General features: G+C 53.9%; 1 protein-coding gene across 7 annotated transcripts in view; it reads left to right on the forward strand.

Moving 5' to 3' along the window:
• Positions 1-27044, forward strand: part of MGMT (O-6-methylguanine-DNA methyltransferase) — a 298750-nt gene that overhangs the window by 38283 nt on the left and 233423 nt on the right. The window lies entirely within an intron of this gene.

Genomic DNA, 27044 nt, shown 5'->3' on the forward strand with positions numbered 1-27044 from the left:
CTAGACAAAGATGAAAACCATGTGGTAAGGGGGGCGCTTGGGTGGCTCAGTCAGTTGAGCATCCAGTTGAGGTCATGACCTCACAGTTTGTGGGTTCAAGCCCTGTGTTGGGCTCCGTGTTGACAGCTCGGGATTCTCCCTCTCCCTCTCTCTCCCTCTCCCCTGCATGCTTGTGCACTCTGTCTCTCCTTCTCTCTCTCTCTCTCTTTCTCTCTGGCTCAAAATAAATAAATAAACTTTAAAAAATGTAAAAAATAACTTTGTGATTAGTCTAGTACACATTTACATGTTAAAACATAGGCCAACTAAAGCATGAAATAGCCATGTGTTTAATATCCTATGTAAATATCATGTACAATTAAAAGGGAATACTCATGGTTTTTTTTAGCACTTTTACTTAAGGCTGAAGTTTAGGGGCTGTGAGGTCATGGAGTTCAGTCGCTTGGTGGCTCCTGGTCATGCTGTGGGCATATTCAGCCTGTTCTGTTTCTGTGGAAACGGGAGCCCCTTTCTGTCTGTGCAGTAAGGCCCACACCCCAGGTCTTTGAGGGCTGCTGCTGTTCGGGGTCTGCTTGTCCTTGCTCCTGGGGTCTGATTTCCACGCGTGCCTGGTTCTTTGTACCAGAAATCACACTGAAAGATCCTTTGTTATTTGCTCATAAGTAACGTGGAGCCTGGACGACTGGCCTTGACCGTCTGCATGTCCTTGGGGTGGTGCTGACTGCACCAGCCGGCCCAGGGCTTGGAATTTCTGGTGGCTTTCGTATCCCTTCCTTAGCCTAGTGGTTCTAACTGGGGAAGATTTTGCCCCCAGGGGACGTTTGTCCCCAGGACATTTCTGGGTACCACAGTTGAGGAGGCCAGGGATGCGGGCAGGTACCCCACAGCACGTAGGTCCTGTCCCTGCAGTGGTGATCTGGCCCCCACCGTGAGCTGTGCCAGGGGTGGGGGGGGCCGCAGTCACGATCTGTGTGAATAACTCATGTAAAGCCCAGCTGGGTCCCTGTCCAGCCCGAGGTCTGCCTGCCTGTCCCCTTTGATCTGTGGCGCGATGCCCTCAGGCAGGATGCCCTTGGTGCCAACTCTTACTCCTCCCTGACTTTTCTTAGCCTCTCCCATCCCCCGCCACACGTGCAGCGAGCATGTCCCACGCCGCGGGCCTCCTCAGAGTCCTGTGTGTCTGCACTCGCCCCACCTGGGGCAAGGGCCCCCCTCCCGGCCCGGCTGGGGCGGGCTAATCTCGCGAGCGTGTGTGGCACTTTCTGTCCTGCCGGCACCGCTCTGAGGCCTCACCGGCCCTGGTACTTGCTCTCGGGAGCCTGCTTGCGGTCCCTCCGTCCAGCGGCCTTCTGCTTGCTGTCTGCAGAGCTTGCGCCCTGTGGTTTTCTTTTCTCTGGGTCTTTCCACGCCAACATTCTACAAATGCCTTCTTAATCAACCCCTTTTGAACGCCTACCCATCCTTCAAGTCTCCTCCTCCTATAAAGATTTTCTTAGTCCTTGAATTTGGATGTCTCATTTTTCGGGGAATATTCTCCAAGCATATTTCCCTCGGTCTGTTTTAGGGCGACATATGTAGTTCAGGGAGTGGATCCCGAAGCCAGACCTGACCAGGGTTCTAGTCCTAGTTCCGCCAGTTGGGAGCTCTGTGCCCTTGACCGAGTTATGCAAGGTCACCATAAGCCTCAGTTCTCCTGTCTCTGAAATGAGGTTTTAATACTACAGTGCTTATAGGGTTACAGTGCAGGACGAGGCAGGAAGAGGCTGTGAGGGCCTGGACAGCCTGTGGATGTCAGCACGGGTCACCTCAATGCCAACCTTCCCAGGTCGGCTCTTTTTTTTTTTTTTTTTGTCTGCTGTCCCCTTAGGTATTGATAGAAAATCCCCCTCTCTGACAGTGTGCAGCTGCAGGATAACAAGGGGAAGGCGGGTGGTCTGGAGATGTGGTGGGTCCTGCCTGAATGAAGCCCAGACAGCTCCCACGTGGAGAATGGCCGCCCGCTCAGGACTGTCCAGACCTCACGGAGCCCGCACCAAGGAGGGCCGGGGTTGAAAATGGCCTTCCTGGAGGAGGCAGGGTTCTCAGGGGCGATCTGCGCTGGGGACATGGGAACCCCAGGAGTGGGCCTTCTTCCCGGTGACCATGGAGTCGTGCATTCAGGCATGGGGGGGTGGGGGAGCCAAGATGGGTATTTGCAACTGGGGCTGCCGGAAGCTCGCTGGCAGAGACCCTGGCAAGCGGACCAAAATGACAGACGGTTTCTGTGCACCTTCTTACTGTGCAGCCTCACTGTCCCCGTCTTCCAGCCGTGCTGTGTTTGCTGGTGTTTTGATTGTATTAGTTACGTAGAAGACAAAGAACACTTTCAGTCCCACAGAGTAAATATGAACCTGCTTCAATACCATTTTATCTGTTCAGCTTCAGCAGCGAGGAAGCAGCCTGAAGCTTTGCTCCTGACTCCAGCACGGGTCTTCGGGGTGGGATCAGAAGGACCGCCTTTCCTGAAGCACTGGGTCCCAGGTGGTGCAAGGCCTTCGCAGGGTGGTGACACCCGTCTGTTCTCCGAGGTTGTGGTTTCGGGGGTGAAACGGGGTGTGGGGGGGTCTCCTGTTTCCTTCTGTCCCAGGAGAGGCCCTCAAGTTTTCGGGAGCCTGTGGTGGAGCCCCATAGTACATCTCAACCCATGTCTGTCTCCAGCCCGGCGGTCACCGTGGTTTTATCCTGCACCGACTGCCAGAGGCGGTGAAGTTAGATCTCAGCGTAAAAACCCTCTTCCGGGGGATTCTAAGGGCCGCACCCCCTGCCGCCCACCCTCCCCGTGCCAGCCCCTGCGTGGAGAAGCCCCTGCTTGGAGAAGTGCTCTCGTGTGTGACCAGGTGTGGGAAGTATCAAGGTGCTTTGCTTTAGAGGTTCTGGAGGGGACGGTTGTCCCAGGGAAGCACGTGCCAGAGGAAGGGGGCGGTGGCGCTGTGTGGGCTGGAGAGTGGCGGGCAGGGGGCAGAGCTGCAGGCCGTCTTCCGTGGAATGTGGGGTTTCTCAGGAGGTGCGACGAGCAGGTCTCACGCTCCAGGGAGGTTGTGTCTTAGTGACAGAGGTGCTGACCTCTCCCGTGTAGGAGAGATTTAGTTAATTTGGAAAACCAGTTTCGGGCCAGGTTGCTCACCTGCTTGAAGGAAAAAAAAAAAAAAAAGCGAAAGTAATATTCTCTGTCATGAAGAAGGTTTGTGGATATTGCTAGTTACTTATTTTGAAGAGCTAATCAATGAAATGAAATTTAATGAAATCAAATAATTTGGACAGTCGTTTGAAGAAAGTAGCTGCGGCAGGTTTGATCTGGGGAGGCCGTGGTGTCGTTTCCCTGCGAGTCCTTGTGCGTCATTTGGCTTTGCAAGGGTTCTGTTTGCTTTTTCCTTTTGGGTTGAAATTTTTGCCTTTCCTATATGAGATGTTTATTATTGCTACCCAAAAGTGTCTGGAATATATATTGCTTTAAGCTGTGGGATAAAGTTTACTCTCGTGATGGTTTAATTTTTATTGCGTTCCCATCGTGTGCTAGCTATTGTTCAGATGACACACGCGGCCGTGCCTGCCCCGGGAGACCACATTCAAAATTGCATCTCCGGTCCGTGTCACATGCTCGGGAGCCGCACATACCTGCGACCCCCCTCCTCGTTTCTGTTGGCTCTCTCTCTTTTTGTTTGCCTGGCACGTTAATATTTCTTTGTACTCTCATGTTATTTCTGTAGAAAAAGTTGTGCTTTACCAAGTAGAAAATATTTTATAGTAATAGTGGTTAATTATTTTAGTTCCAGGTTGTTGAAAATTGATAGAATGACTAACTCTTCAGCTAAAATCCTACTGCAGAGTGATTTAGAGATGCTATAATTGTTATGTTATGTTTTCCAGTTTATCCAGAGGTGACTTCAGACAAGTAATTCTACTCTGCTAGACAATTTATTTCTCTAACTATTATGTATTTATCTTTTCCTTGGTTATACATGATTCTAGGATATAAAGTCTGTTTTTTCATTGAAATCTGTACATAATAACATTTAAATTCTTTCAAATCCAACTTTTGAATATTAAAAGGCTTCTCCTGTCTACCAGATTTTGGTAAAAGTGTGACACAAAATTGTTTCATAGCCAACAGTTAAAAGGGAAAAGAGAGCAGAGGGTCTGGGTGCACCTCCAACTGGACCCCATTTTCTAGGTGATGGGCATAATCATCAGGCTTGGTGTTGGAAGGGAAGTCTGTAGGCCCTACTCAGTGCAGGGGGTCTCAGCTCTGCCCTCGGGCACGTCTCCAGCCCAGGTAGCCCCCCCACCCCACCCCACCAAGCTTGCTGCACTTCTCAGTGAGCCCCTTTGTCTGTCTTCTCGGAAGACCACAGGTGACCAAAAGGATACCAGCAGTTACTAAGTGGGGGTCAGCTAAGGAAAGAAGATATCATGCGCCACAGAAAGGATTTCTTAGAGAATATTTATTGGATATTTCATAGAGGTTCAAATATAATACAGTTGTCAAAAATACGCGGTTCTGTGGGAAGTCACAAATCTTGGGGAAAGCACTGGAATTGAAGGGTAAGAGTGGGTGAAATACTGGAATATGTTATACAGATTCTGTGTCATGTTCCCAGGGCCCCCCCTCTGCAGCGTGCGGGCTCGCCTCCCCAGTGCCTCTTGCATCCAGAGCCCTCTGCGGTCGGCTCACGGAGGTGGCTGTGGACCGGGGATCGGTGCAGGGTCCGCGCCTCCCTGCGCTGCAGCGAGCCCTGGTGGGGCTGCTTCTGGTGGCAGCACGATGACAGCCTGGAGACGCCCCTCGAGGAGTAGTTCTGCGGAGCAGAAGGGCGATGGGAACCGCGTATGGGGAAGCGCCCAGCACTGATGTGTGATGTGTGATGTTGGAACTACAGCTGACAGATCTCAGGCTGGGCCGTAAATCACAGCCTCATTGGTTATTTCAGTTCGTTTAGTAACTTTATTGATCTGTGTCACATACGTGCCCAGGAAGAATTTTAGGATGTTTACAGGTGCGTGCCCAGGAAGAATTTTAGGATGTTTACAACTTTATAAAGATGAAAAATACGTAAGAAATAGACGAGGGCATTAGGCATGGAAATAGGAGCAGGCTGCTTGCTATTCCAAATTCGTGGCACACGTGTTCTGTAAAATGGCTCAAAACAGGCCCAGAATTAAACACGGAGGCAATCCTTAGCGTCCAAAGCAATGACGGTGTCCACACTAAGTGCGGTAAGCATTGTAACGGTTTGGCATGAGTATTTTGTCTAACAAAGCCACCTTCACCTGGCAGTCTGTGTTTTAGAGTGGGATGGAGACCTCCTCGGGGATGTTTGGGGATTGGTGCGGGCTTAGCGTGTACAAAGGGCCTGTAAAGACCTCTGGATGGTCATGGGAGGCTCTGCACCCCAGCCCCGCTCCGTCTGTCCTGTTCTGGAGCTGCAGGCCACACCTGCGGCCCCTGGGGTGCTGGTAGAACTGCAGAACCTGGGCCTGCCCACTGCTGCCGAATCTGTGTTCCCTGAGACCCGTGAACGCCTGCCCCAGAGCAGATGACACTTGGGGGGCTTTCCTCCCAAGGCCGTCTCTTCCTCTTTGTTGGATCTGGGTCGGCTGTTATCTTCCCAGGTCAAGGGTTTAGAGCAGGGCTGGGTCCTGGGTGTGTGGTTGGCGAGAAAGGGCAGCAGATTCAATTTACTGAGTATCTGTCCTGCAGATACAGTAGCCAGGGACCTGGGCGAGGCAGAGAGAAACAGGCATCGTCTGTTCTGCCCTCACACACCTTCAGGAGAGGGGCAGCTGGGTGCTTGCAGCATCCCCAGGGCGCGGTCTCTCGAGCGGCTGTCTGCTCAGCCATTGTGACTTCACGTGCTCACGGGCTACACAGAGTACTGCTTACTCAGTGCTGATTTACATCAACCTAGTTCTGACTTAAACACCTGCATTAGCCTTGGCCTTAGGAATTCCGGAGGAGACAAGTGTTTGATATATCCATTTTATTTTCTTCTGTAACATGGTTATTTGAGCCATAATTAATGGTGTATCTAAACTAATCTCTCCCCAGTGCACGTTCAGCACTCTGGAGTCAGACAGCCTCACCCCTGTCACCCACCACGGGGCTCTGGAAAAGTCACTCTAGTGTTGGAGCTTCAGGTTCTTTATCATCCGGGAAATGGATGCGCCTAATTTGCAGGGCTCTCGTAAGGATTAGAGAGCCGTACAGATGCCAGCAAGCGGGAAATGCAGGAAAGGTCAGGAAATAACTAGGCCTGTTATCAGACTGACTTGCGGGCTAGTGATGCAAAACACAGTGATTGAATCATAGTCTGTATTGTGCAGAGGAATATCTGACAACTTTCACAGCAAGTGTTGGCGAGGATGTGGAGGAACTGGAGCCCTCCCTCATGCACGGTCGGTGCGAGTGCAAAGTGGGGCAGTTGCCGCGGAAGATAGCGTGGCGGCTCGTCACAGTGTTAAACACAGAATAACCGTATGACGCGGCAAGTCCACCTCTGAGTACGCAGCCAGAAGAACCAAAAGCAGAGTCTTGAACAGACATGTGTGGACCCAAGTTCATGGCATTCTTCACAGTGGTTGAGTGTTGGAGACAACCCAGATGTCCATCGAGGAACAGGTAGATAAACCACAGCGTATGGTCCATCCCTCAGTGGGACGTTATTCAGCCTTAAAAAGGAGAGAAATTCCACCACCTGCCACAACATGCGTGAACCTTGAGGACGTGATGCCGAGTGACATACGCCAGCCACAGAAGGACAAACACTGTGTGACTGCACTTATGTGAGGTTCCTGGAGCGGCCACGTTGGTAGAGAGACAAAGTGGGATGGTGGGCGGCAGGTGCTGGGGCAGGGGAGTGGGGAGTGGTGTTTATGAGGACAGGGTTTCCGGTGGGGATGGTAAGGAAGTTTTCGGTATAGGTACATTTTTAATGTACGTGATGACACCAAATTGTATGTTTACAAATAAAATGATACTGTGTTAGTTTTAGCACAATGAAAGGAAGTATATTTGATAAGCTTTAAACAGAAGCAGCGTCTGGGATGTTGTATCTAATGCACCTGGTCATCAGCTCAACTTGGCCCCTGTTGAATATCCTGACAGGGAGGGCCCCGTGAACCCCAGTGCTGTCCCTGCGGGTGAGTGAGGCACGTCATCAGGTGGGGTCTTCTTCAGGCCCTCAGGGACCACAAGAGCAATTCCAGAAACTATCCCGGCCTTGGTGTTGAGTATAGAAAAGACTAGAGGAATAAAGTATCTTGACTTTCCAAAGGATGTGGTAAAACAAGGGAAGGTAACAGTCTAGTGTTTCATCAGGACGCTCGTCATTACCTTCCCAAGTTTGTGTGTTTGCTGGCCTCTGGACAGGTGCTTCTAACCCCCGCATCCCTGCCAACTCTCACCTCGGTGCCTTGTCACACTCAGTACGTTCCAAATGCTCTGGACGGTCTTCTAGAAATGGAGAAAATGGCAGTATCCTTTTGTTTAAAAAAAAAAAAAAAGAAAGAAGAGATATTTAATGTTAGTTTGCTTGCTAATAGGTTAGGTCTTAGAGTTTAAAGAAGTACTTAATTATCAAAGCTTTTCCTTCTGTGACAGTGTGGATTTTTCTTCTAATTCAGGTTACCTTTGAAATTAACAGTGCAGATCCATGAGATTTTCATCTGTGAATATTGTTTGAAGAATTCATTCTGTTGTAATTGAGATAAAATGTACCAGTTAAATTTTGTAATTTTACATCTTTTTTTGCTAGTTTTTGAAATATCCTGTAGAATTTTTCCTCGCGGTAGTGGGAACATATGTGAGGGATGCGATTACATCAATCAATTATTTGAACAAAGATTGGGAATAGCTTACATGTGACTTTGTGAAAAATCCCTGTTTCCAAGGAAAAGTATGTGCACAATACTTAGTCTCTGTGTCATTTGTAGATAAATTGGTTACCAGTTGGTCTCTGTTTTTATTGAAACATGAAGCTTCTGTGAATAAGTATGGATTTTATGTATACCTTCTGCATGTCTTATAACAAGTGTCTCAAAGCAAATAACTTTGCAAAAATGATTTTTTATGTTCAACATTAAATCTTCCTTTAAACCATTTCAGTTCCTGCTGGCTTCACGTGGTGGTTTCCCCCACTTTGGCATACAGTGAGCACACCCCAGGACCCACGGCCAGCCTCCCCCAGCCCCTCTGCCATCAGCTCTGTGCTGGGTACGGCACTCTGGGTGACATCTGACCTTGACCTGTCCCCAGCAGGCTGACACGGCCTGCGAGAGACAGACTGGGATCAGCCCCTTCTCTCTTCTGCTTCTCCTGCAGCGGCTGGGGGACAACTTGGGACCAGAGGAGTCAGGAGATTCAGAGACAGGTGTCGACCTCGTCCAGTGGCGTGCCCACCTGCGGGCGTGACGGGCCTGCCATTTCTGAGAGGATTCTTGTGCCGGGCAACCACGTGGCCCATGCTGCTTCTTCAACCACTTGCTAAAGACTGGGTGGGGCAGAGGGGCGGGGGTGGGGGGCAGGTCGCAGCACCCAAATGGGCTCTGAGAGTTCACAGTCCAGCCAGGAACATGGTTCCAACAGGGCAAGACCCACCTTGCAGAACAGAAAAAGATGAGGGACTTAATTCTGTGATCGTGATAATATTTCTGCTACTCGGGCTGAGTCTGTTCCAGGAGCTTAGACTAGGGAGGGGTTTCCGAGAGGCCCGTTGAAGCCCAGCCTCTGCTGGATGAGGCCTGCAGCTTGCCTGGGTGGGGCGGGGTGGGGGGACACCTGTCCCAGTGACATTTTAGATACGCATCAGGGCAGTCGTTGAAGCCGGCCATTTAAAGGGCAAATTGCTGCTTCTGTAATAACCACAGCCCCCTAGACAGCATGTTCGTGTACGTTCGTGAGTGACTGGTTCTGTGTGCACATTCCAGCTCTGGCTCAGTGCTAGGTGTCTGCACTTGCACCAGAGTCGAGACCTTGGCATCTTGGACGATTTTGTAAGGGGTTTGACATCAGCAGGTAAAGAATTCAGTGCAAGAGTGGGTCTGTAGATGGTGAAAGCAGGTGTGCCTTGCAACACATTTCTCTGGGAAGTAGCATTACCTGCATTAACCAGAACCTTTAAAAGAAATACAGGTGTTGTTTTTTTTTTTTTTTTCCAAACACACGGTTGAATGCTTACTGCTAAGAAATTCTTCATAAGTGAAAAAGGCAGAGCAGCTTTTCCTTGAAGTGTTTCTTATTAATGATTGAAAGCTTACGTTCTGTTTAGGCTGCGTGCATGTTGGGGTGTGGCTGGCCTAACCCCCTGTCCGCCCGTAGCTTCCCCGTCCAGTTTCTGTATCAGATCTTGGCGTGGTTGGTTGCTCCTCACCTCCCAGCCCCCCTGCTGCTTCCCCCCCACTACCCCCCATGAAGTCTCGTCCAGCGGCCGAGGCTCTGCTGCTGTGCAGAGGGTGAGCATCTCATCAGGACTGACGACCAGCTCTGCTCTTAGAAGTGTGTTGCTGTGGAGGAGCATTTTCACTACGGAAGTGATATGACGGGGAACCCTATAGAGGCGTGCTGTCACGGCGGAACGAGCCTTGCTGAGTGGGGCTGGGAGTCAGCAGGGGCAGTAGAGGCACTGGCATCCTCCAGGGGCCCTCGCCGCGAGGTGGAGCCCACAAACTGGGAGGCGCGGTGCTCCAGAAAATCGGGCATGGGTAACACGGGGCTGGCTGTGTGGTGAGCGGGTGAGACCCGGCTGTGCCAGGATGAGTCACTGTAGGAGCAGAAATGAAGTCACGTGACAAATTGCTCGCTCTTTCCTGATGTGGTCAAGAATTCCTCTTCAGTGGAAATCCACTACTGAAAACATTCATCGGATTAATTTTAATCAAAAGCTTGAATCAATACAAAGCACCTTGGGAAAACAGCCGCCCTCCCCCAAGTAACATTTTGTGGATTCGGGTGTCTCGTATTTCTGGCTTGTAATGAGGTGAAGGAGTGACTTTCATGGCACTTACTTATTTGCTTTCCTTTTGGAAATCACAGGCAGATTTTTACAGTTGTTTTGTTGGGTCACTAACGTTGCGTACATCCGTGGCAGAAACGAAATAAGCCATCAGTGAGGATGGAGACCTTTGGGAATTTACAAAGCCTCAAAATGTAAATAGCAAGTATGGTATTGGGGCTAGAAAGTTAGACAGCTGTGCCTCACGTGGGCTTGGCAGTGGGACGTCCGTCCGTGAAAGTAGATTTGTGTCTGTTCATCCATCAGCTTTCTGGGAACCCACACCTTCTTCCTCTTGAGTGAGCGAGGGGAGAGGCTTGCTCGCGCACCGTCCTCGGTCAGCACGGCCGTGTTGTGAACTCGCGGGCAGAGCCACTGGGGTGTCTGAATGGTTTCTTGCCCAGATCCCAGCCAGGGACATTCCCCAGTTTCCCCTTCCCCTGGCCCCTGGGCAGCTGAGCATCTACTTCTGATGTCCCTGGCACCGCTGCTTCGGTCCAGTAACGGGGAACGGGCACTGTTACCACGAAACGCATCTCTGGGACCCTGGAAAGCCAGATGCCCGGCCTCACAAAGGGTTCTTGGGTGCGTGGCATGAATTTGCTCAGCTGCCTGCCCAGCGTCCACCTCCCGCAGTCCTCCCTGCTGCCCTGGGAGCTCTCTGCCTTGCCTCCCGACCGACAGACACCTGGACTGCTCCTGAGGCTCTCGCTACCTCCTTTGCCTTTTGGCTTGCTAAGTGCCCCATCACCACGTTGCTTTGAAATCCACGCGCGACAGACTGGAATGGCAGGTGCTGTGTGCACCTCACAGGGGCCGTTTGCCTGCCTCACGGGCCAGCAGGCGTGCAGTGATTTTCGAACGCTCCCTGATGTTGGGGCAGCCCGTGACGGGCTGCCGAGTGCTCTCTCGTGCACTGTCTCAGCCGCATGGCGTCCCCGCTTACAGAGGAGGAGATGGGCCCAGAAAGGTCCCTGTACGCTCAAGGTCACCCGAGCGCCGAGATGGCTTTTCTCTCCAGCTCCAGACTCTGTCCCGTTATTACCCCGGAAGGAGACGTGTTCCCAGATGTAACTAAATCGTCACAGCCCGTTGCTGAGTGGGCGTCCTCCTGTGGGCTTCCCACAGCACTCCCGCCGCGTTTCCCGATGGGGTGAGTTGCGTCTCCGTCAGCCACGGTGGAGATGGTCCCTCGTTGGGAGGACGCTGTAGCAGGTGGCACCTGATTCCAGCACACGCAGCCTGCTCCGTGTGGTGATGACCGACCTCTCTGTGGGTCATCCCCTCTGAGCATCACGTTGGAGGGAGCGTCCCCTCCGTCCTGCCGGCTGACGCAGGTTTCCCGTGCCAGTCGAGTCGTCAGGCCGTTCCCTGGAGTAGCAGGACATGAGACGGGCCACGCTTGGTGGCCACACAAGTGGCCTATGGTGCAGGACACGCCTCTCAGAGGGTTGAACCGTTTTCCTTCCGAAAGGATTTTCTCTGTTTCTTTGCTAATGGGTGAAATGTGTGAAAATACTTGATGAATCTTAAAGTACCAAACACGCGTGGGAAGAAGGCACACAGTAGCGGTCGTGTTTCCAGTTTGTACTGTGTTTGCTTGGTGCTTCGTGGAGGGTCAAAGCTGCGTACGTGGTCCACTCTGCCCCCAGACCCTCCTCCCCCAGTCTCCTCACCATCACCCGTGGCCGTCCTGGCAGGTCACTTCGAGAGTCACCTGCGCTGTGATGTCATTCCTCTGTGAGCCCTGGACTGCCGTAAATCCTGCACAGCTGTTGCAATTACGACTTCGAGACTCCTGAGCTGTCTTCGAGGGGAGGAACCTGTCCTCTTCTCCGGAGTCATGATTAATTCTTAGAGTGTATGGTTTTTGAAGAATTTAGTGTGAGATAAAGGACTGGTATTTTATTCTTGCATTTATTACGGTTTAATCAAATGGAAAGTGCACTTTTGGTCTGGAAGGCTTGGCTTCAGCCGCAGGATTAGACTGAATTATTGTTTAAAGAGTAAAAGGTATAGAATTATATGCTCAAGCTATCAGGCCGCTGATAGGTTTTGGGCGTAACGTGCCTAATTTAGAACATAAAATTTCCTGCCTTGGATTAATTGCTCAGAGGCAGCACGTGTGAGGCGGCAGGGCGGCCTTGTTGTGGGGATGGCGTCCGTCCCTCTAAGAGCCTCGAGCCTCGCCGCCAGAGCGTGTCTGGAACATAAGGGCCTTCCATCGGGGACACCGAGTCATAAATCACACTGTGTTTCTCACCAAGAATCCTTCACCACAGAAACGTTGTGAAACCGCTTCTTTATTGGGGATAAAGAGGATTTAATTCTGTGGTCCTCAGTGGGGCCCAGGCTTAGCGCTTGGGCGTTGACTGGTGACGGGCCTTTCTAAGCAGGTACTTAAGAAAATTCCAGAAAACTTTTGTAGCCACACCTTGGTCGAGGCCGTGGTGTCAAAGACCAGGGTGTGAGCGTGTGGGAATCAGAGTGGTCTTAGGGTTTGTTCATCAGTGAGCGGGAGAGGAGGACTGGATAGCGTAAAACAGAACCCTCTGAGGCTCGCTTCCCCGCGCCTCTCCTTCAGAGCGTGGCCAGCCTCCCGCAGCGGCTGGTGGTGGTGAATGTTCCTGGCTTTGTGGGCTGTACCGTCTCCTCACCATGCCTCACAGAACCTGCCGGAGACAACGCACGGCGAGCCTGTTGTGTTCCAGTGGAAATGTACTTATGGACTCTGACATTTGAATTTTGTATTTTCACGGGTCATGAAATATTTTTCTTTGACCTTTCTTCAGTCGTTTAAATATGTTAAAAACCATTCGGAGCCCACGGGCTATCCACCGATCCCCCTGTTGAGCCAGAGTTGCCCTGGGCCTGCCGATTCCCAGTCGGTATCAGGAGCTGAGGTGCCCTTGCTCAGTCCTCCCAGAGGCTCCGGTGGCCCCGCTCACCGCCAGGTAGCCTGTGCTCCTCACCCGGTGCCCTTGGTCTCCGGTCCCAGGTGCTCAGGCACGCGTTCCTCCCCCGGGTGCCCTGGCTATTCACCGTCAGATCTCAGCACTGCATATCTTGGCAGCTTTGCAGAACGCACCCAGGGAAATGCCAGTGGGCATTTGGGGAGGGAAGGAGGGCCAGTGGGCACTGGCAGCCTCCTTGCTTCAGGCAGCAGGATATTTCTGTAGGCTTCTACAAAAGCTACAGTCTGATTCGCATCCCATCCGTGGGGGCGCTCTCCCTGGCCATTTGCTGAAGCTCTTTTTGAGGGTTTCGGTGCATCCTGTATTGGGATCTTCATCTAACAGTATTCACTGTGCTGTGTGAACCAGCGCAAATAAGGATTTGGTTACTGAACCTGGACACAGCGTGATCGCGAATCCCCTGTGTTCGCTGATTACATCACAGACACCAAAAGCTCATGTTATTAATACACAAGTTCTGCTTCTGCACAGGCGGGAAACTTTGTTAACTGTTTGTGACTTTTTCTCCTGGTTGGATTGCAAATGCACACGTGGTCCTTGGACACTACAGGGACTGTTCCCAGGTGGGGATGAGTTTGAATCGCATCTCGCTGTCGGGAAGTTTGAAAGGTTTTCACTTTATCACTGGGCCCAGCTTGTCCAGGAAGAGTGTTCTCCCGAGTTCTGCGCGACCCCAGGTAGCAGCCCGTCCTGTCCTTTGGAACAGGCATCTCTTGACTTTGGCAGTTTTGCACAGGTGAAAAAGCTGATGCTTCCCTCAGATTTTCTTGCGTGTTCTCACATGCTGCTTCTTCTCTACGAACTCAGTTAAACTTTGCCCAACTGGAGAGGCCTCCAAAGAATGGGGTTGTTTTTTGCTGTGACATATTTAAGCTAAAGCCTCCCAAGACATAACAGCTTTAAGAACTGACATTTCATTTTGAGCGCCTGCCCACCACCCTCCTTAGTCCTTCGTGACAAACTGTCATTGTGCAGCCCAGGACCTCATGGGTACCTTAAGTGCCAGAACATTTCCCGGTTGCGGGCACATGCCGTTGGCGGGGTGTGGTCCAGGACCCATGCAGGGGCCTTGCCAGATGTCCAGGGATGATCCCGGGGACCAGGCAGCTTCTATCCAGACCGCACAGTCAGCGGGGCTCTCCGTCCTTCCGCAGGACGGTCACTTTCACCAGCAACGGTAGCACGCGCTCTGGCAGGGGCAGTTAAAGTGAAAACGGGGTATTTTCTCATTGTTTTTCTTCACAGTGAATTCCGAGTGAATTATTCTTGGTCACAGCTGAAGGTCAGTGTGCCCAGGCGTGACAGGGTGGTCAGACTCCTGCTGTGAGGGTACCCAGGCGCCCTTCACCATGGAATTTGCTGCTGTTTCCACAGGGGCTCCTAGTCTGTTCCTTGTGTAAAGGGTTCAGCACCCTTTGGTTTTCTGCAAAGCAGCTGCAGTCCTGTCAACTTTTTCCCCCCAAAGTTTGTTTTGAGAGAGAGCGGGGGAGGGGCGGGGGGGTGGTGAGAGAGAATCCCAAGCCGGTTCCACACTCTTAGTGCAGAACCCGACACGGGGCTCGAACTCCCGAACTGTGAGATCATGACCTGAGCAGAAGTCAGATGCTTAACCGCCTGAGCCACCCAGGTGCCCCTATGAACACACGTGAGGAGGGCTCTGTGGTGTCTCTTCCTTTGGAGGGCAGCTGTGATCATGAGGCTGGGTCTGTGCCCGGCGCTCCTCAGAGGCTGGGGGTCCAGAGGCGGGGGTCTGCTTGCTGTGGTGGGTCTTTCCACCCCCTGTCAGACTGTCCCAGATTTCGGGGCCACTCATGCTCCTGGTGCCCTGGAGGAAGTTGAGGCATCTGCTGTGGCCAGGCCTCCATGTCCACCTGTGCGCCGGGGAGGAAGGTGTCTAGGAACGTGCACAAGGACCACTGAGCCTCCCCGCCTGGGACGTGTGGCAGGTGGACCAGAGAGTGGCCTCCAACCCTCCATTCTGGGCTCCATCTGAAAAGGGCCTGAGGTCAAGGCCTAAAGCCAGTTCCCTCCCGCCCATCGTCTCTGGGCCTTATCGGGCCTCACAGCCCCTTCCCAGGACCTGGTGACCTTGCTTGTGCTGGCTCAGGTTCCCATGGCCCTGCCTGTGTCAGCCCCTAGCACTGGTGGCAGGGCAGGGGCAGGGGATGAGGTGACCCTGCGACGCCCAGGACTGGCTGCAGGTCCCGCTGGCACCTCGCATCCCCACTGGATGCCAGCTCCTGCCCTCTGTGGTCAGGTCCAGCCACCCCATTCTGACAGTAGGGGGGTGCATTCTGCCAAGGTAAGGATTCTTTCCTGCTTTTCCAAATCCTACTCAAATGTCTGTTGATGCAGGTTTTTTATTTTGCTCCCTGTATCAGAGGTCTGGGCTTCGTTCATTTTTGTAAACTGGTTTCCTCTTACCTGTGGGTCTGGTCTTTTAGCTGGCAGAGTGACACATTTGTTGTTAAAAAGTGGTTTTTCAGGGCACCTGGGTGGCTCAGTTGGTAGAGCGTCCAACTTTAGCTCAGGTCATGATCACAGTCCGTAAGTTTGAGCCCTGCATCGGGCTCTGTGCTGATGGCTCGGAGCCTGGAGCCTGCCTCGGATTCTGTGTCCCCCTCTCTCTTTGCCCCTCCCCCACTCATGCTCTGTCTCTCTCTGTGTGTCAAAAATAAATAAAAACATTAAAAATAATTATTTTTAAAACAGTGGGTTTTCCTTCATTAGGTACTCAAACTTGGTTTCACTGAATTGCCAAAACAGGAGGGAAATAGAGCGACCTGAGCAGACGGAGCCTTTGAGCTGCGTTTGTCCCAGCTTTCCCCCAAAGTCCTGCTTGAGGCAGGGGCACAGGGGCTTGATTCTCTGTCTCCCTCTCTCTCTGCCCCTCCCCTGCTGGCTCGCTCTCTCTCTCTCATTCTCAAAATAGATAAAAAGAACTTAAAGGCCAGTGAATGCATCCTTTTGGATGCCCCTCCATATCTCCATGTAAGCATCTTCCCATGTGTTTTATAACTTGCTGCTTGGAGTGCCTTATTTAGCCACCTTGTGGATTCTGAGCCCCCCAGGAAGATGTGTATGTGTGCGGGGCCGTGGAAGCCCCTTCTTCACCCTGGTCCCTGCTCCCCAGGGCGCTTGTCCTTAGAGTATTCTTTACAGCCAAAGTGGCATTAATCGGGAAGGTGCTGTGCCGTGCAGGGCTGCCTGCAGTGAGGGTGATGAAGGAAGGCACCCTCGTGCTCTGGCCAGATCCCGTACCCTGGAAGGCTGTGTGTGAGCCCACAACATGAGCAGACCGCGGTGTGCATGGGCATCCCATACAAGCTTTTCATTTGAAAGCCAGCTTTTGTGATTGTGATGGAGAATTCCTCCTCTGTTCATGTCTGCATGTGGCTAGGTTCCTAGAAATTTAGCAATAAGTACAGACTATCACTTCCACACCAGCAGCATGGCACAAGGCTTTGGAATGATATTTTGTTAATTAATGAACTTTAATTTTTAGAGACGTTTTAGGATTATAGCAAAATTGAGCAGAAGGTACAGAGCCTTCTCAGACACTCTGGCCCCAGACACTCTCCGCCTCACCCTCGGTCAGCGCCCCCACCAGGGCATTCGTGCATAGATTGCACACTCTTGGTGCTGCACATTGTGTGGGTTTCGGTAAATGTATCATGACACAGTGTCCCCCATTGTAGCATCCTGTGTGGTAGTCTCCCTGGTCCCCAAACCCTCCGTGCTCTGCCTGTTCATCCCTGCCCCCGGCCCCTGCACCCGATCCTTTCACTGACTGCGTAGTTGTGCCTTTTCCGGTCGCCACATAGTTGGAATCACACAGTATGCAGACTTTTCAGATGGTATACGGACTCCTGGTTGCTTCTGAGTTTTGACACTTATGAATAAAGCTGCAAATGTCGGGTGCAGGTTTTTGTGCAGACGTGGAGTGATATTTCTGCACAACCTTTGGATCTATTCTGAGTCTGACACACCAGATGGCCGGGCCCAAGTTTTCTCTCGGCAAAACCATTCCAACCTCATCCAGCCCTTTTTGGTTGTTAGCAAATTATAAACTGAGCCCCTACTTGGGCTGTCTTCTGCTGCATGTAGCCTAGCAAGGTCCCCCCTGGGAGGCCTCGGCAGAGCCGGTACCCTGAGCGGGTCGGAGCTGCTGGCCTGGCCTCCTGGCCCGCAGCTTCCTCCTCAGCGTCTGCACCTGCGGGGGATGGGTTCCAGCCCATCCACTGCCCCCCTGCCTGCACGGTGAGCTCTGTTATGAGGTGATCCTCATACGGTAGAAAGTACTTGCTCCCTTCCAGGGCTTTGACACGTGTGTTTTTTATTTATTTATTTTTTAACATTTTTTTATGTTTATTCATTTTTGAAAGACAGAGACAGTGCACAAGCAGGGGTGGGGCGGAGAGAGAGGGGGACACAGAATCTGAAGCAGGCTCCAGGCTCTGAGCTGTCAGCACAGAGCCCGACATGGGGCTCGAACCCACGAACCGTGAGATCATGACCTGAGCCGAAGTCGGACGCTCAACTGACTGAGCCACCCAGGCGCCCCATGGTTTTCTAATTAAGACAGTCCCCTTCACCTGATCATCAGGTGGGCTGATCTCGAGTCCTGAGGACAGAAGGTGCTTCCCACCCGCTTTTTCTTATTTTCTGTTCAGGAGGGAGATTATGAAATTAGTCATCGTTTCGTGGTGGCTTTGTTGGTGTCGCAAGGCAGCGAGACACGGTCTCTCCCCTTTCCGAGGGCGTCCCCAGAGCACCGGCTGGGCTCCCACTTCCCGCCTGCAGCTGATGGGCACCCGGGCCCAGCTGGGGTGCCCCAGGAAGGCTGCACCCCGCTGTCTGCATGGACTCTGTGGCCCGATGTCCAACAGAAGCAAATGTCTGGGTACCTGGTTTGAAAACGGTGTCTGAGAGGGCAGGTGGTTTCTTTAGCTCTTTTTCTGGCATTTTCCTTGCACGGGAGGGTGCTGCTGGAAGGGGTTAAAAGTGGAAGGTGGGACTGCGGAGGTGGTTCTGGAAGTCAGTGTCTAGACCCACACAGTGCGCCTGGAAGACGACAAGTGAAGGAGAGGCAAGACCGTGTCTGTCCCCAGGCTCCTTGCATTTCCTGCAGTGGAAACCTGGCCTCTGGCACCAACCGCTTAATGCAGAACATTAAACGCCATTCATGTTGAAAGGGGATGAAACGAAATTCGCTTCACTTTTTCAGAGGTCTCCAAATAGCCATGAAAAATCGTTTTTTCCTGCCACCAATTAACATCAGCTCTCGTGGCTTTAGGTAGCTGTTGCAAGCAGGACGCGGGGAGCTGGCCCCCGAGCCCGCGGGCTGCCACAGACTTTGGGCCTCATGCGAGTGGGGAGTGGGAAGCCCGCCGTCTGGTCCCCCAGAGGCCCGAGTGTGGCCTGTGGTGTCGGCAGAAGACTCGGGCTGGTCTGCGGGGCCGTGAGACGCCATGGGACAGCGGGAAGCGGTGCGCTCGCTGGGCTCCCCGGGAACCACTTACTTGAGCAGCCAGTTGTGGGAGCTGCTGACAGGTCCTGGAGTCCCGACTGCAGACCCCCCAGACTTTGGGTTCCATGTTGTGCCGTCAGGCACGCTGGAAAGTGACAGTGGCGCTTTCTCCCTCCCCGTGCTGCAGGGGGTTTATTCCTGCAGGTGCCTGCTGGCCTCTTCGGGAAGAAAGGCCTGAGCATCGCTGTCTGCCCGGCCCTGTGTCATGCACCTGAAGCCCCTGCCTGGGAGTGGGAGGTGGTTGGGTTTTTCTGTCTGTCCGTCCTCGTTGGGGCTGGGGAAGCAGCTGCACTGCAGACAGCAAGGCCTTTGTCCACCCCAGATGTTCTCGGGGTTGTCAGGGATAGCCTGTGCCCTCCCGCTCCTGTCCCCCACTCCTCCCCATGGCTCCCAGGGCTGCTGCAGCAGGTGCCTCTCAAACACAGGCCTCTCCCTCCAGGGCGCCCCCTTTGGTTCCCTGAATGCCCCGGATTCCCTGTGGCACTGGGCCCTCCACGGGCAGACCTGCCTGCCATAGTCTCTCCCTGCTGATGCCCCAAGATTGCCTGCTGTCTCATGTCAGCACCTCCTCCAGGAAGCCTTCCTGGTCTCCTCACGCCATCAGAGCCCCAGCCATGGATTCTTATTAATTCCGGAGTTCCCCCTTCTGGGTCCTTCAGGCCTGATGGAATGACTCGTGTAACCAGTTCACTTATTCAGCAGGTACTCGCTGAGCACCCACAGTATTCTGGCCGCTATTGTGAGTGCTGTGGAGCCTGGAAGCCACTCCATCCGGAAGAGAGGAGGAATTCCTGAGAACGCCACCTTGCCACAAGCAGGACTTCCTTTCTCTCACGTGAGACGGAGTGTGGCAGTGCGGTGGGTGCGGCCGCTGCGGTGGCATCACGGCCAGGGCGCTCCAGTCGGCCTTTCCTTCATGTTCCAGGCGGCTGCCACCGCTCCAGCCTGCACATACGCCAGGTCAAGGAAGGAAGAAAGGGAAGGAGGTGGTGCCTGCCACTTTTGCCGTTGTTGTTGTTGTTTTTTAATGAAAAGTTCAGCAGACTTCTTACTCGTTGGCCAGCATTATCACCTCACGTTTGCTACCTGTGCTGGAGCTTACGTTCTAGTGAAGGCAACACAGGGCACACAAGCAAAACACATCTCATGTAATTGCATATGACATCAGTGTTGTAAATAGAAGGGATGGAGGATGTAGACTGTTTTGGGAAGATTTTTCTGAGAAGGTGATGTGTGAGTAGGCTTATGAGTTAAGTGACAGAAAGGCCGCTGTGCCAGCATGTTAGGAAGAAATGTTTTAGGGAGCTTCAGCAGCAGGTGCAAAGGCCCTGAGGCACAAGTGAGGTCTGAGTGTTTAAACAGCAGCAGGAACAGCGTGAAATCAGGGGCCCTGGTCAGAGATGAGGGCAGGCAGGCAGGGAGGGCACCAGCATGTGTAGGGCTGGTCAGGTCACATTTTTAGGGATTTATGATGTGAAAGAAGGGGTAAGATCTGGTTTGCTTTTGTGTGCATGCATTTTATTGAACCCATTTTTAACCCAAAAACTCTCATGCCTCAAGAGTTTTTATTTTACTCAGAAAAGCATTAACAGTCCTTTGTTTTACACAGATGAGACTGAGGCCATGATGATTTTAGAACATTTGCTGTTGTCATTTGTCTTGGTCATGTGGGATTTTAACACAGTGTTTTCTCCTTATAAAAGGAACTCGTTTACTATGAACTCAGAACATGCAGGTAACAGATAAAGTGTTTTAAATTGTTCTATCCGTATTGGTTTTTAAAAACAGACTTTATTTTGGAGTAATTTTAGGTTTATACAAAAGCTGTGGCACAGATGGCCCAGCATGCGCGAGTTGACTTTTGTGGTCCTTTCCCCCAGTAGGCCCTTTTTGTCTTGTTGAATTTCCAGCACCTTCTCCTAGCGACTGATGCATCAGGGGCATGTTTGTTGGTTTTGCTCGCTGGTTAGTGCTGTTGCCATGTGCTGGCTGGGCTCCCGTCCCGTCCTCAGCGACTCCGAATCTCTCTCCCACCCATTCCTTACACACCTGCTAGAGGAAGCTTCCAAATGGGCAAACCGGGTGGTTTCTCCCCCGTCTAATCTTCCAGGGCCCCTCGGGGCAAGGCCAGGCTCATCCATTGGCCTCACGGGCTGTGCAGCCCAGGCTTGCTGTGGCACCTGCCTCCTCGCCCGCTCCTGGCCCCTCCGTGCCGTGCTCGCCTCGGCCGCAGTCCCCCCGGGCGTCTCGCCTGCCTGTCTCCTGTTATGAGCCAGCCCTCCGTGTGGATGTCGTTTCCTCCAAAAATTCTTCCTCCTCACCTGTCCCCCCACTGGCACGGCCTCCCTGTAGTCCTGAGGGGCTGGCCTGGCCCTGGACTTGGTGCCCGAGCATCTTGTCTCGCTGCCAACCAGCGAGTGTCTTCACCGGGCCTTGTTCCTTTCTTGGCTCGCTTCTCGGGGTCAGGCGCCTGGCCCTGTCTGGGTTGGTCTCTGGAGCGCGGGGCATTGGCTGTGTGAGGGTGTGGGACGGGAGCTGTCGTGCTCACACGGCTCGGAATCCCGTTGGCTCCTTTGTGCTGCCTCGCTCCTGGCCGGCCCCGTGTGTGTCTGGCATTGTCGCTTTCCAGGCGGTACCTCCCCCCAGCCTGTGTTGGGACGCGCCGGCTCCCCGACGCATTCGCCGACTATTGAAGCCTCTTCTTGCTGTCCCCCTGGTGTCAGCGACGCCCCACCCAGCCTGCGAGCCTCCCTCCGCCCTCTACGGGCTCTGCCTGACTTGTAACGCACCCGTGCTGTGTCACACTTGCTGTCCGCCTGGGGCTTCCCGTCCACGCACCTCCCGCCACGCCACACGGCCCAGCGCTGCTGTCCGGGGACATGTTATCCGTGATGCGGCAGGCTGCTCTAGGACATCGGCTGGTTTTTACTTTTGCTGGTGGAAGGACTCTGTGCATGCGTGCCTGTCGTCTACAGGAGAGAAAGCACGTGGGGCTCCCTTTCTGGCAGGTTCATATCAAATGCTGTTAAAATGTGCTGCTTTTGCTCTTTTGGCAAAGTAGTAGGCGGTGGGTTGTGGTAATTCTCTGACTAGCCGCGGTTCTGCTAACGGGCTTAGGCAAACCCAGCAGCGCCAGAGAAAATACAGCCCCACCAGGCCTCGCCCAGGACCTGGGCCTGGGTACCAGGCCTTAGTCCTAGGGAAGGCAGGTCTGGAATCCTGGCGTTCAGGAAACTGAAGTGGGATTTGGTTTCTCTTCTGTTACCTGATAACAGAGTCTCAGGAGCAAACCGCTGAGACCTCACACAACCCCATGACTGGCTGATTGGTTGTGGCCCCAGGTGACCCCAGCCGCTCACCCATAACTCTGATTTCAACTCCCCAGTTATTGCCACTACAGACTGGTTGCCCTTTTTTGGTTCTTGCCATGATTGGGAAAGAGCGTCCCCTGCTCTGTGAGTGACACACGGTGTTCTGTGCCCTCAGGCAATAGTGTGGTTCATCCAAGCCTGTCCTCACCTGATGAGGGTGGACTGCTCTTCGTGTGTGAGGTTAGACCAGGCGGGCCAGGGTTGGCACCACGTTGCCGGGCGTGGGGTGCATGTTGGTGTTGGTATAGCGGTGGGCAGGCCAAGCTTCAGGGTCCTTTGTGTGCCATTCAGAAATGCGGTTCCCGGGGTGCCTGGGCAATATTTGGTTCAGAGACCACCATTGCAGCTCTAACCCTGCATTCGAGGCCAACAGTCTCCAAGTCCAGCCACCCCTAACTGACTGTGGTCGGAGCCTGGCCACCAGGGTGAGGCCTTATAACATGCCAGGTCCTTTTACCAAGGAGTGAGCAGGACCCAGGTCTCCAGAGACCATTTCTCCATGTGGTGGAGACGGGAGAGGCAGGCCTCGTGCCTGTGGCCATCTGTCAGTTTCACCACCCTGGCCTAACCTTCTCCTGACCCCCGTGTGCATACTCAGATGGGTCTCCCCCTTGTGCCTTGCGGTAGGGGTGAGAGTTGGCTGTGTCCTGTGCACAGGGAGGCCCTTCCCCACAGGAGCAGTGGTCCAGTGGCCCGTTCACCATCTTCCCTGTGTTCTGCAGGCCACGGAATAGCCCAGCGAGGGTGGTGGAATCAGCACTGTCGTTGCTGTTTTATTGGTGAGAAAATCGAGTCCTGGGAAGGAAGATGGGCAACTAGTGTTCCATCCTTCTCCTGCTTGGAATGCGTGCCAGAGTGAATTTGTGCGTGGTGCTGGGTCCACACTCTGGGCTGTGAATTGGGACATGTGCCAGCGTGAACTTGTGTGTGGTGTTGGGTCCACACACTGGGTCGTGAATTGGGGCACATGCCAGTGTGAACTTGTGCGTGGTGCTGGGTCCACACTCCGGGCCGTGAATTGGGACGCGTGCCAGCGTGAACTTGTGCGTGGTGCTGGGTCCACACTCCGGGCCATGAATTGAGACGCGTGCCAGCGTGAACTTGTGCGTGGTGCTGGGTCCACACTCCGGGCCGTGAATTGAGACGCGTGCCAGCGTGAACTTGTGCGTGGTGCTGGGTCCACACTCCGGGCCGTGAGTTGGGACGCGTGCCAGCGTGAACTTGTGCGTGGTGCTGGGTCCACACTCCGGGCCGTGAGTTGGGACGCGTGCCAGCGTGAACTTGTGCGTGGTGCTGGGTCCACACTCCGGGCCGTGAGTTGGGACGCGTGCCAGCGTGAACTTGTGCGTGGTGCTGGGTCCACACTCCGGGCCGTGAGTTGGGACGCGTGCCAGCGTGAACTTGTGCGTGGTGCTGGGTCCACACTCCGGGCCGTGAGTTGGGACGCGTGCCAGCGTGAACTTGTGCGTGGTGCTGGGTCCACACTCCGGGCCGTGAGTTGGGACGCGTGCCAGCGTGAACTTGTGCGTGGTGCTGGGTCCACACTCCGGGCCGTGAGTTGGGACGCGTGCCAGCGTGAACTTGTGCGTGGTGCTGGGTCCACACTCCGGGCCGTGAGTTGGGACGCGTGCCAGTGTGAACTTGTGCGTGGTGCTGGGTCCACACTCCGGGCCGTGAGTTGGGACGCGTGCCAGCGTGAACTTGTGCGTGGTGCTGGGTCCACACTCCGGGCCGTGAATTGGGACGCGTGCCAGCGTGAACTTGTGCGTGGTGCTGGGTCCACACTCCGGGCCGTGAGTTGGGACGCGTGCCAGCGTGAACTTGTGCGTGGTGCTGGGTCCACACCCTGGGCCGTGAGTTGGGACGCGTGCCAGCGTGAACTTGTGCGTGGTGCTGGGTCCACACTCCGGGCCGTGAATTGGGACGCGTGCCAGCGTGAACTTGTGCGTGGTGCTGGGTCCACACTCCGGGCCGTGAGTTGGGACGCGTGCCAGCGTGAACTTGTGCGTGGTGTTGGGTCCACACACTGGGCAGTGAATTGAGGGCAGATGGCACGGGGCCAGGCAGCAGGAAACTGGCAGTGGCTGCAACATCCTGTTTCCAGGGCAACGGTGGCAACGGTGCCGGCTGCGTGTCTGTAGTCCCTGTGGTCCTACAGATGTTTCCTGAGGTTCGATTCTGGCTGTGGTTGGACTGTGGCCAGTCTTGGTTCCTACAGTTGTCTGAGCTTGTTTCTCCAGCCTTCCCAGCAGTTCTGGGAGTTACGGAACAGCCTTTCAGTAAATTGCTTTTGTGCTTAAATTAGCTGCTATGAGGTTCTGACGCTTTCCATTCGGAGCCATGCCTGGGACAGGGGCTCATGGCTTTTCATGGTCTGGATCTGAGGCCTGTGCCCAGATCTGCGAGGAAACCACTTTCAGCCTGACAGGCATGGCCTAGGTAGGAGACGTGAGTTCATGGTTAACAAAAACCAGTTTCTATGCAGGACTGCTCAGAGCTTTTAACACACTAACGTGCATGGTGAGTTTCCCAGGAGGGGATAGTGCACCCACATTTCTCTGAGTAGTCTTTAGTCTTCTAGAACACACTGTGGGAAATGCTGTGCCAGACTCTTGGCCTGGATGGTGGAAATGCTGCTCATCTACTTCGTCTGTTTGATAAGCCTCTCGTGTGTGTGATGCATCTGTCTTCAGTGGAGCCCTGACTCCTGGTAGCAGACCCTGCAGGGTGACGGGAAACATCCATAGATGTGAGGGCTCCGAGGAATGAGGGAAGGCCCCAGGGGACTGGGGAGGGGTGGCCACCCGCTGTTTACGACGGTAAGGAGTTTGGTGCTGTTGGATAAGATTTTACAGAGGAGAGCCGATGCGCTGCGTGACAGGATCGAAGGCCAAGGGCATGTGGTTAAAATGTCAACTGTGACAAGATGGTAATCCCAAATCCTTCCCGGAAGCCAAGTGTCTGCTCATGTTCCCACTAGTCCCTGTGCAGGCCCTGTGGTTTAGGTGTCCTTTACCCCACAGATAAAGGCACTTGTGGCAAAGTGACAGGCCGTGGTGGGAGGCCACCCCCCTGCTTCCTGCCCCTGCATGGCGAAGTGGGGATCCATGGACGTTGGGGTGGTCGAGGAGTGCGACATGTCAGAGCATCTGTGACATCGGGCGAACATCACAATCCCGTGTCCCCTCACTGGGAACTGAGAGGAGTCTATTTCAGATCCCGGTCAAGATGCACAGAAAAGTGCATGTTGAGCAGGGTGGCTCTGCAGCCCGGGGCTTAGGATGGAATCTCGGGGTGATGCTTACACACTGTGTGGTTTGGGGGTACTGCTTGACCTCATCAGGGCCATAAATGCACTTCTCCCCGTGGCTGCTGGGAAGACAGATGAGGGAGTTGGTGTGTGGCTTTAGCAGCAGGTGGAAGGATGGGGAAGGGAAGAGGTCAGGGTAGGGGTGGTGAGGCCGGCCATGTGGGGAGGTCAGGAAGAGGACGTGTGGTGGAGGGACTGCAGTATCAGGCCCCTGAGCTGCCTGGAGGGACGGCCGGCCTGTGGGTGGGGGTAGGAGGGTGCATGAGTGTGGACCTCGAGGGGCTCAGCAGACCCGGCGTGTGGAGGCCGGGGTAATTGCTCAGGGCCACGCTGTCCCCGTCACAGCCGGGCAGCAGGAAGGCAGCCACAGCCAGCATGCAGACAGATGAGCGAGGCCACGTCCCCGCAAAACGTGATTTACGAAAGCAGGTGTCAGGCTGCCTGCGGCCTGTGGGCTGCAGTTTTCGGACCCTGCTGTAGCCCCTTTGTGTAATTGGCAGCTGATTTATTGTTCGGGGCGAGGGGCGGGAAGGGGTGGGAAGGGCCCAGGTGTAACTCGGGTCCCAGGGACGTCCTTCCTCGCATGAGAGTTGATGAGGCCTCGGGGAGAATGGGGTGGAAATGAGCGGAGCTGGCAGTGGTAGGAGCTTGATGGGGTGAGCGGGGGAGGAGAAAACCTAGGGTGAGTCCTGGGCGTGGTGGGGGTGACGATGGACGGCAGTGACGTCCCTGAAAAGCCGCGTGTGCAGGGGAGCATTTTTGCAGGGTTACGTCGCGGACAGTTCATCGGAGGTGCCTGCGGACAGAGCTGTGACCAGCAGCCCGGCCCACAGGTCAGGAGCAGCGCACGGTCTGGGTGGGGGGTGAGGCCGTCGCTGTTTCCGTGCATGGCTGGCGGCTGCCGTGGGGCCGAGCGCAGGGAAACGCTGGCATGTGAGGTCACGCGGTTTGCGGGAGGAGGGGCTGCAGGGAGGGAACAGGCTCCGGGGCCTGGGCTGGTCGCCGTTCGCGTCCCCACAGCCCACCCTTGGCTGGCATCTTCTGCCCGCAGTTGGGGTGGTTTTTATCCAATGTCGGTTTGCCCGGACCTCCTGCCTGGCTCCTCCCCACCCTCGCCGTACCTGCTCGTTCTCCCCGGCCTTTGGTCCGCTGACCGAAATGAATATCTGTCAATTAACAGGGACAGTGCATCATAGGACAGCTTTTATGTGTTTGTACGTTTCTCTGAAAGTAAGTGAAGTGCACGGTTGGCCCTTGAACAGCATGGGATTAGGGACGCTGACCTCCGTGCAGTCGAAAATCTGCGTGTGACTTTTGACTCCCCAAAAATTTAGCTACTAAGAGCCTACTGTTGACCTTCCTGTGAAAATATCCGATTATCACCTTTTGTATGTTTGTATTATATACTGTGTTCTTATAAAAAAAGTAAGCTGGGGAACGTGTTAACATCGTAAGGCAGAAAAAATACATTTATAGTTCTGGGGCACCTGGGTGGCTCAGTGGGTTAGATGTCCGATTTGGGCTCAGGTCATGATCTCATGGTTGGTGAATTCAAGCCCCATGTCTGGCTTTGTGTTGACGGCTCGGAGCCTGGAGCCTGTTTCCGATTCTGTGTCTCCTCCTCTCTCTGCCCCTCCCCCACTGTGCGCGCGCGCGCGCTCTCTCTCTCTCTCTCTCTCTCTCTCTCTGTCTCTCTGTCTCTCAAAAATAAACGTAAAAAAAAAAAAAAAATACATTTACAGTCCTGTATGGGAAAACCGTGCACAGTGGCCCACGCAGGTCAGACCCATGTTGTTCAGGGTCAGCAGACCCGTGTTGTTCAGGGTCAGCTGT

Source organism: Puma concolor, chromosome D2 (genome assembly GCF_028749965.1).
Source record: "Puma concolor isolate L17-30 chromosome D2, mPumCon1.1.hap2, whole genome shotgun sequence".
NCBI classification, from domain to species: Eukaryota; Metazoa; Chordata; class Mammalia; order Carnivora; family Felidae; genus Puma; species Puma concolor.